Raw genomic sequence first — 9,524 nt, forward strand, 5'->3', positions numbered from 1 at the left:
CCAACGCAGAGCTCCCTTCTAGATTTTGTCGATAATGCTTATCTAAGCCTTGTATACTGTACGGATCTCGACATTCGTGCATCTATCGTACATAGTTTTATCACACTTCGCCTGAGATATCGCATTTCGACAGCATTCAGCCTACTTTCATCCCTGTTTTTCCAAGTCCATACTTCGCTCTCATACATAGGGGTCGAGACCGAGACTACATTGCGAACGGCTAATTTTGCCTCTAGCGACAAGCATTTATTTTCCAGGGTTGATTTAAGTGCACCGTTCACTCTGTTCCCACAAATGCGACTTTAAAAATAAATATGATTATTGAAGAAAGCAATTTTACCGGCCCTGACAACGCATGACGTGACTCCGTTATCACAATCAGCTCTCATCTCCTTCCTACCGTCATCCCTCTCCATATACACTAATACCGACGCTGCGCACTGCACGTGTGCACGTGCATGATACCACTCGTGGTGTTACACATAATAATACGTATGATAATCTATTTTCCACAAGGCACTGAGCGTCACTTTCCTTTCCATTTCCCATAAGAGAATTTTCCTTATCTCACCAATCGCGCTATAATCATGAACATTTTTAGCTTACCCCGTCATGCTTCATGCTTTGTAAGGTCATTCGAAATATTGTTGATAAAAGCTTTTTGTGGTTTTTTATTTTATCGCTAAATTCGCTCGTCTGTTTATTTTTTTAAATTTAAATCTTAAAGTAGGGCACACATATCATACATATTGTTATGTGTGTTCTAATAATAACATTGAAAATATATTTAATTTATAAATTGTTTATCACATATGTCTTGACCATTATTTTAAATTTTGATATGTTTTTTTCTTCATAAATATTTTTTTCCATTTCGTAATACTTTTTAATTGCTTTAAATAAAATTGAATTTTGTGACTTTGCCTTTTTCCTAAATGGAAGTCTAATTTTGTTCTTTTCTCTAGTATTGTGATTGTGTTCATGCTGGTTCCGATCAATTTTTTTCCAAAATTCTGTTTTTTTATTAGAGTTTATAATTTTATGAACAAATATCATTGTATTGTAAAATATTCTTTGTTTATATGTTAATAATTTCATTTCATTTACCATCGACTTTACCCTCGTATATCTGTTTTTTTTCAAAATGATTCTAAAGGCTTTATTTTGTAATACAGTTAGTTTATCTATGTTTTCTTTGTTTGATAAAAATAAAATGCTACTACAGTAGTTAACGTGTGGTTCAATAATTGCTTTGTAAATAGTTTTGCAGGAGTCCTTATCAATAAATCTTCTGATCCTTCCCAAAATTGATATTTTTTTTGCAATCTTATTTATTACCATCTTAGCGTTTTGGTGAAATGTAAGTTTTGAATCCAACATTACACCTAAATATTTAATTTCAGTGACTTCATTAAGTTTTTCATTTTCTATTACAATTGATGGTGTAATTTCTATTCTTTTGTTTCCTATATTCATATATTTAGTTTTGTTAACATTTAATTATTCGAGAATTAGTCACCTCAGATCTTATACAACGCAGATAACATAATATAATACGAGTAAGAACGATAATTATTGGTTATATCTAAATGTCGGCTTCGCGGTGTAATGGTCAGCGCGTCTGCCTACCGTGCTTGAGGTTTCGGGTTCGATTTCCGGTATGGTTGACATGGAATATTTATTCAAAAGGGTGTTATATAACCTGAAGTGTAAGACTAATCATCTTACCTATATGTTACAAAAATTGTCAAGATACGCTGCAATTGGTGAACCAATCCAGTGCTCTATGCACCGATAGGTGCGGAAAGGAAATGAAAAAAAAAAATCTTAATTCCAAAACTAAAAACAATACAGGACAACATCATTATACTTAGAGAGGAATATCTTTTTTAAATTAAATGAACAAAGGTAATATAAAGTACAGTCAGGAAAACAAAATATTAAAGAAGAAATATATATGTATATCTATTCGTTTTGTTAATAATTTAATTTTCGAAATATTTATTGAGCATAAAATAAAAATATTATAAAATAAAAGATAAAATAGTTTTTTATTCAACATAAAAAAAGCAAAAGAGAACAGTATTTTTAAAGGTCATTGACAGCTCTTTGTTTATAAACCTATTTACTGTGAACCATAGTATTAAAATGCATGCCACGTTGTTTTTATATTTTTTTGCAACAACATGGTAAAAGTGTACATGCATTCAAGTTCATGTTAGTTTAATCGGTGTCCTGACGAAAAGTTGATTAGTGGTTAAAAAACAATATTTCATAACATTTAGAGAGTAAATTTGTAACTTGGTTTAAAGTCATTTCCTTAATTTCTATGTAAAACATGGCTTTTCTGTAGTATACATACTTCTGTTGAAAATTCAATGTACGAATCCCAGCTGAACCGACAATTAAATCACACGAAGCGTAAGACTAATAATTTATCAGTTACTCGGAAGGCATTTCATATCTCTTGAAGCTATTTATAATGGAAGTGTAAACATATTTAATTTGTGTAGGACCCAAGGAGGGAATAGAATCAGAAAACCGAAAATCGTAAAACCATTAAAATAATATGTATATTAAATATTGAATAATTATACATACATTTTTTTTGGTAAGCAATAACTTTGTGGCTTTTGAAAATCTAGGCACGATAAGTAAGTGATTGTGTAAACAAATGTAATTTAAAATGAATAAATGAATTAATACGAGTAGTCTGTTGGTGTTCAAAACACCGAATTTCAACGTTTATTCATGTAAAATCCTTCGCTTGCTTTTTAAAGAAGTAATATGGGCGTTCTTAGAATTTACCTAAATATTCCAATTTTGGAGACCATTTTCAACGAGTCATAATTATATTGCTATTAAAAAATAGGAAAAGAGTCGGTAGAGCGGAGTTTGAACTTCGGACCTCTGATCCGTGAGTCCGCGACACTAGCCTCGGAACCGATATCCGATTCTTAATGATTCAAATGATAAAGATCGGAGGAGAGTGTGTGTACCATTTTATAAAAGCTTTTTTTCGTAGTTACGCAGCGCGCAGTACGAAACGCAATAAAAAAAATATACATTATAATGTATTTTTTGTTCATGGAATCACTTCGTACCCATAGTACGACGAGTTCATAACTCTAAATGAAGATGTTTTCCGTGCATCAAAATTATCGCCACTATTGAATTACTTTTGTTTTTATGCATACTCGGGTACCCTCCCATCCGGTACCGAACCGCGGGAGTCCGTTCCGTCTCGAACAACCGAAACAAATAATATGACGTATTAATCTGTAACCGATAAATTCACGCTTAATCCGAGCCATCAGCATCTACCACGGAATCCATCAATGGTTCATCTACAGATGTATCGGGCGAAACCGTTCCGTGCGTACAGTTAAGTAAATTAAAATACATTGTAAAGGCTCTCTGTAATGTTTTAATTAATGTAAAAATTAATTGAATACTTGTTCAAGATGGACGACGCGATGGAGTTGTGATTAAATTATTTAATGGTCTCGAATTATTGATTATTTATTCACATTTCTGTACATCCTCGGAACCAGTTTATTTCTTGCGCGTTCAATGTGAAGTTGTGAATATACATAGACGGCCATTAATTAATTATCTAAATTAATTAGAATAAAGCTATGATAGTGAAGAGTGGATCATTTTAATATGCATGTGAGTATGTTAATAAAACTCGCTTGATTGAAGTATGTTTTCAATAATAGGATTTATTTATCAAATTAATAACCTGCCAAGTTCTTAAATCATGCTTGTAAGACTGGTTAAAATACTATCGATATTTTTTTTAAGTTAATACCGAAGCTGAAGGTATTTTTTAAAATTTATTTACATAGGTATAGCGGATTTTTTCTTGATTGTAGCATAGATCTTAAGCGGGACCCTAAAATATTACAGTGTTTTAAAAACCAAATCAATAGTTTTTTTAGGATAAGTAACATGTTTTTAATTCGTAAATTACGCTAATTTATTACGTCTTGATTATCGGTCTGAAATTAATTTATCATTTATATAAGAACGGATAAGTTTCAAATTCCTAAGTTTTCCTATATATGTATATATTTTTTTTAACAAAATGACTTTTAGGAATATTCCTAGTGACAAAAAAAAACTCAATTTCGCTCCCTAAAAATAGAACGTAACGAAACCTTTTTTTTCCTGTGATTTAAAAATCATGTGTTAACGTAACCCTTTTCAAATGAATTATTCTCAGAAAATCGTGACTTCTGTTTAATAATATTTTAGGGTAGATGAGTTGTTCACAGAACGCATTTAAAAAATCCACCCTAAGTAAGCCATGGCGTTTGATGACGTGTGAAGTAATATTCCTCGCATTTAGATGACGTTTTTATCTCGGTGACGATCGAGGGTGGGCGCATTTGTTTTTTTCAAATTTCCTTATAAATAAAACAATCCGCTGCTACGTGATGGGAGAGTGAAGGAATAAGGAAAGGAGGATAAAGGTAGGATGTAATAAACGTAAACCATGATGACGGTACACATATTCCACTGTCGCTAGGCGGGAGACGTGATCTCTGTTTACTTTACGTTCTGGCGTCGTGAAATAAAGAAAAATAAAACAAACGTACTTAGATGTAAGTAACCCTGTATTAAATAAAAGTTAATACCTAAAAATTCACACGTGCGTTTACATATCAAATCGTTCATAAGTCAATTAATATTTTATAGTGCATTACGGGTATTTTATGATCAAACATAAATAACAATCCAAAGAGCTTAGAAAGACAACGATTTTTTTAAGACGTTATAAAAGCTGGCCGCCAAAAAATATCATGAAATATATTTTTTATTAATTTATTTATTCATATATACGTAATATGTGTATTACAAAATAACAATAACGTATCCCTAACTCTATGAGGCCAAGAGCCCTATGTTGAGCTGGGTTACAACATAATAGAAAATGGAAGCACGCGTATAATTGAACAATACCAAAAATAAAAATTGTTACAAAAACATATATTTTAATAAACATCTGGACAACACGCTTAATAGTTTATAAATCTATGTAAAATCTCGCAGCAATTGAAATGATTATTATTATAGATAACCTTTATAGCGCCATTTCGGTAATATAATACCTCAAGGGCGCTTAACATAGTGATTTTATGAATAAATAAATAAAATTAAAGCTTTTAAATCTGTAATTTAACTAAAACAATTTATTTTGTCAGCACAAAATGCAATATTCTATTCTCTTAGATAAAATTCAAACTTGTACACTTCTTCTGGAAATGGCTTTCGTTTTAGAGAATTTCATATATTCCTTCAAGAAATTGAACACTTTTGGGCCACAAAAGAGGAATTTCTCTGAGCAAAAGTCTTACGTGTTTTTGTATTAAATAATCCAAATCACAGGAAAACCTCGTACAAGCATTCTGTTGTGATTTTCTCTTGAAATTGCATGACCAGAAATGTGTCAGTTACTTATTTTTTTAATTGTCTTATATCCAGTAGCTTTATAAATTTAAATAATGTCGCAGATGGCAAGGAGGGGGGACATCGAAGCATCACCCGTAATATTGTTTTGGTTAGCTTATAGTTTTTAAAATATCCAGGGTCTCATGAGTAAGGATAATTAAATGTATTTAATTTTAATAATATTTAAACTGCGACAATTTATTTGGGTATTTTCAAAATGTTATATTTTTATTATTTGTAATCACTTTATTGGAAATATAATAAAATACCTGAAAATTTTATTGAATACCATTATTTATAAATACATTAAAGAAAGAAAAGTGGGTAAGATGCTATTAAAAAAACAGTAAAACATAGAAAATACACGTGGTAGTTCAGTAAAACAAAACATCTTAAAAAGTTTGATTCTAAAACATAATGTATAGAGTTTTAATTTTACTTTCTAAAACCTGAAAAAGTTATGTTAAGCTTTTAAAGACTTTTAAAGTAATTTTGTAATTTTTCATGAAGGACCGTTAAATCTTTTGTTTCTTCCTTCACCTATGGCATACGTCAACCGTAATAGTATTAACATTTTAATCTGAATATCTTACGTATTCCGGCACTGTAGCTAACTTCCAGTATGACTAAACCCAACGTTACCCAAAAACAAAAATATTATGCAGGTGCATCACGGCAAATAATCAAGTATTCAAAAAATAGATATGTATGCACACAAACCTACTCAATATACTTCCACTTGGTAAAAAAATGCACCTTTTCTCATCTAGGGGCGTGCTTTTTATGCGCCTCTTTTTATCACCGCTCAAATACTGTTGTAGGACGTTCTCGTTGAATCCTGGAAGTAGAAAATTGGTTAGGACGTGTAATGTGTTTTTTTGTCCTTTGTTGCGGGATATTAATAAGAAATAATAAAAAAACGAAAACAAAAAACATTTTGATGTTTATCACGCAATAAAATAAGGTCTTGAATAATAAATAATAAAAAACCAACAAACAAACCATCACGCCGTTTCTCCGAAGGGATAGGCAGAGAGGATAGAACGCCATATCACTCTATTTTTGCATACAGACCTCGCTTCCTCTGCATTCATACATCTTCTCATGCACGCACGCTGATTATTACTACTTTTGACGTGTCCATCTTCAAATATTTGATGGACTTGATCGTGCCATGTCTTTCTCGGCCTTTCTCGTTTTCTGCATCCATCAACATTTGCATCGTAGATCCTTTAAGCCGTTCTTTCGCTGTCCATTCGCTCTACATGTCCAAACCGACGCAGCACCCCTTTCTTGATTCTGTCAATAATGCATGTCTCAGCCTTACACACTCCACGAATACATTAGAGTTGACACGAGTAGATTTCAGTGCACCGTTCACCCTGTTCCCAGCACTCACCCTCCTTTCAATATCATTCTTAGTCTTTCCATCCCTAGTAAACATACTTCTTAGATACACAAATTCTTCTACCTGATTCAGAATATCTCCGTTCACACTGATCTCACATTTAATTATATTTTCATCCCTTTCAAAAACCATCACTTTCGATTTATCAACATTCATAAGCAAATCGCTTTTCTTGCATACATCGTAAACTTTTTTTACTAGGAATTGCAGGTCTTCTTTGCTGCTAGCAAGAAGCACGGCATCATCCGCATACAGAAGACAGTTAACAGTTATGCCACTCATTTTTGCTCCCATTCTTAAACCTTTCAGTTCTTGATAAAATAATATCATAAAATAATTTTAATAATCAAAATACGTATATAGTTTTATTCTACTTTTATTTATAAATTTTTACCAGTGACCGGGTTTTGTCGTGACCGACATCGTCAGACTGCTGCCGCATAGCTCTGTCGATGGAACTACCAACCAGCGGCCCCTGATATAGTTTTAATTAAATTTAAATACATATAATTTAAATACATTTTTATTATAAAACTTCATAAAATTATAAAATTTAAACCAGTTTTTATTATATACATTCAAACAAAACTTATATTCGTATAATTGTTTTATTTACTTCATTTATTTATTCAGATATTTAGAACATTACAGTAAGAAGACCCAATTCACTATAAATACAATAATAGATAAAAAATTACGATATATAGTTATGTTATGAAAATAATATAACAAAATGTTAAAAGAAAAATTAAATGTTAGAAAGTGCTTTCCTAAGGGGAGGCCCACTGTCGGGAAATATGTTGACATCCGAGGCGATGCGATTAAGTTTCTACCTTACAGCGCCCTTGAGGTGATTTTCACAAAAACGGCGCTATAAAAATTATCCATATATTTATATTATACTTAAATGATTTTAATGTAAACTCTTTTATTTCCATAATTATATAAAATCATGATTTACAACCCCTGCTTGCACTTGTAAATAACGTATATAAATTTGTTTGGCCTCCCACCAGTCTGACGATGTCGGTCACGACGAAACCCTGTCACTATTAAAAATGTATAAATAAAAGTGGAATAAAACTGTATACGTTTATTTATTATTTTAATTAAAAATGCAATTGCACCAAGAAATGTCAGTAGAAAAACTCAATATATTAATAAAATAAAATAAAATAAAATTATAATAAAATATTACAATAATATCAGATCAGCGTATGATCAATTTTTTTTAGCCATTCCTGTATTCCACTCCCAGTATAGGAGAATAAATATCAGTAACAGAGAAGGAAAACAATTTCGGGGGCAAATATGGAAGTTTATGTACGTACAAGACCAGTCATTGTCTGGTTTAAGTGGCCAATTTACACCCTGTTTTCTACTCATAATTCTGTCAAGTTTGAACATCCATGTTTCTTAAATACTTCCATTTGTTGATTTTTTGTGAAGTAAAACAGCTGAAACCTTTTTTCTACGTGGTTGAGATTCATTGTATTATTAATTTACTTGCCAGGCAACGCCAACGTCTAAAAGACTTGTCAATTTATGTCATTCTTCTTTGAATAGTTGGTTAAATCAACAATATCGTCGGTGTGTAGACAAATTTTGGATTTCATCTCCTAGCGAGTTTATTTTAATTGATCTACATATCGTAACAGAGATGGAGAACACTTCAGAGAAAAAAGAATACTCTCAGAAATTGGTGGTCAGAATTTTCTAATGAATAGTACTGTACTGTATATTTCTGAGGAATAGTATAACAAAAAAAAATTGAGATTTTTTTTTAAAGAAACTTTATGTAATTACGAAGAACCCAATACAGAAATAATATTAACCCACCAAATATCTTGTAACTGAGGTAGATATCCCAGACAAATATTGATATTGAGCCGAGCCGAGATAATTATTTTTATATCCTATCAAAATATCATATTTGGACAGAAAATCAAATCCGAGACGTTCTCGGAATGTGGTTATTTGGCCAGATAATTGGGATTTGGGATAATTAATTGCTATTGGCAGGTAGGAACAATTACCTACCTTTTGTGATGAGGAGGGTGAAAACAATTCAATTGATTCAGAGAAAACCTCCGTGATCTTAATTATGAGAATATGAATATCATAAATTTCTTGTTTTGTGCTGTAAGTAATGATAGATGACCATAATGGTGCTAACGGTGCTGCTTCAGTCCAACTATTGCAGTATCTCGATCGAGGTGAGATAATTTGTTTTATGCTTCATATGCCAGGTTAAAGGGTTCAACATATTTGAATTAATATTTACCATGAAATAACTATTTAATAACGATTTTTCTGGGAATAAAAATCTGTCCCTTGCAAGGAGTCAATCGCCCTTACCACTGCACCGTGATATGTATTTTTCTTCTTGCTGTGCCTTATCAGGTCCCCCCAAAGTTGGCAATCACTTCAGCGAACGCATCTCGGTCCTGCGCTACTCCGAGGTCAGAAAAACTGCTTGTTGGATTTACTCGCCATAGTGATTCCTGTTGCCTTCTCCGGTAGATTTTTCAGTCAGGGTTACCTTCCCTTAGCTGATTGGTTCCGGTTCGGAGGCGCCAGAAACTCACCTTTCATCCCCTAGTTATTCGCTGTGATCACACCGTTATGAGTGTGATCCCATCGCCCGGGGTTTGCGAAG

The sequence above is a fragment of the Micrasema longulum genome, unplaced genomic scaffold (genome assembly GCF_059751315.1).
Source record: "Micrasema longulum isolate JH-2025_06_02 unplaced genomic scaffold, ASM5975131v1 h1tg000199l, whole genome shotgun sequence".
NCBI lineage: Eukaryota > Metazoa > Arthropoda > Insecta > Trichoptera > Brachycentridae > Micrasema > Micrasema longulum.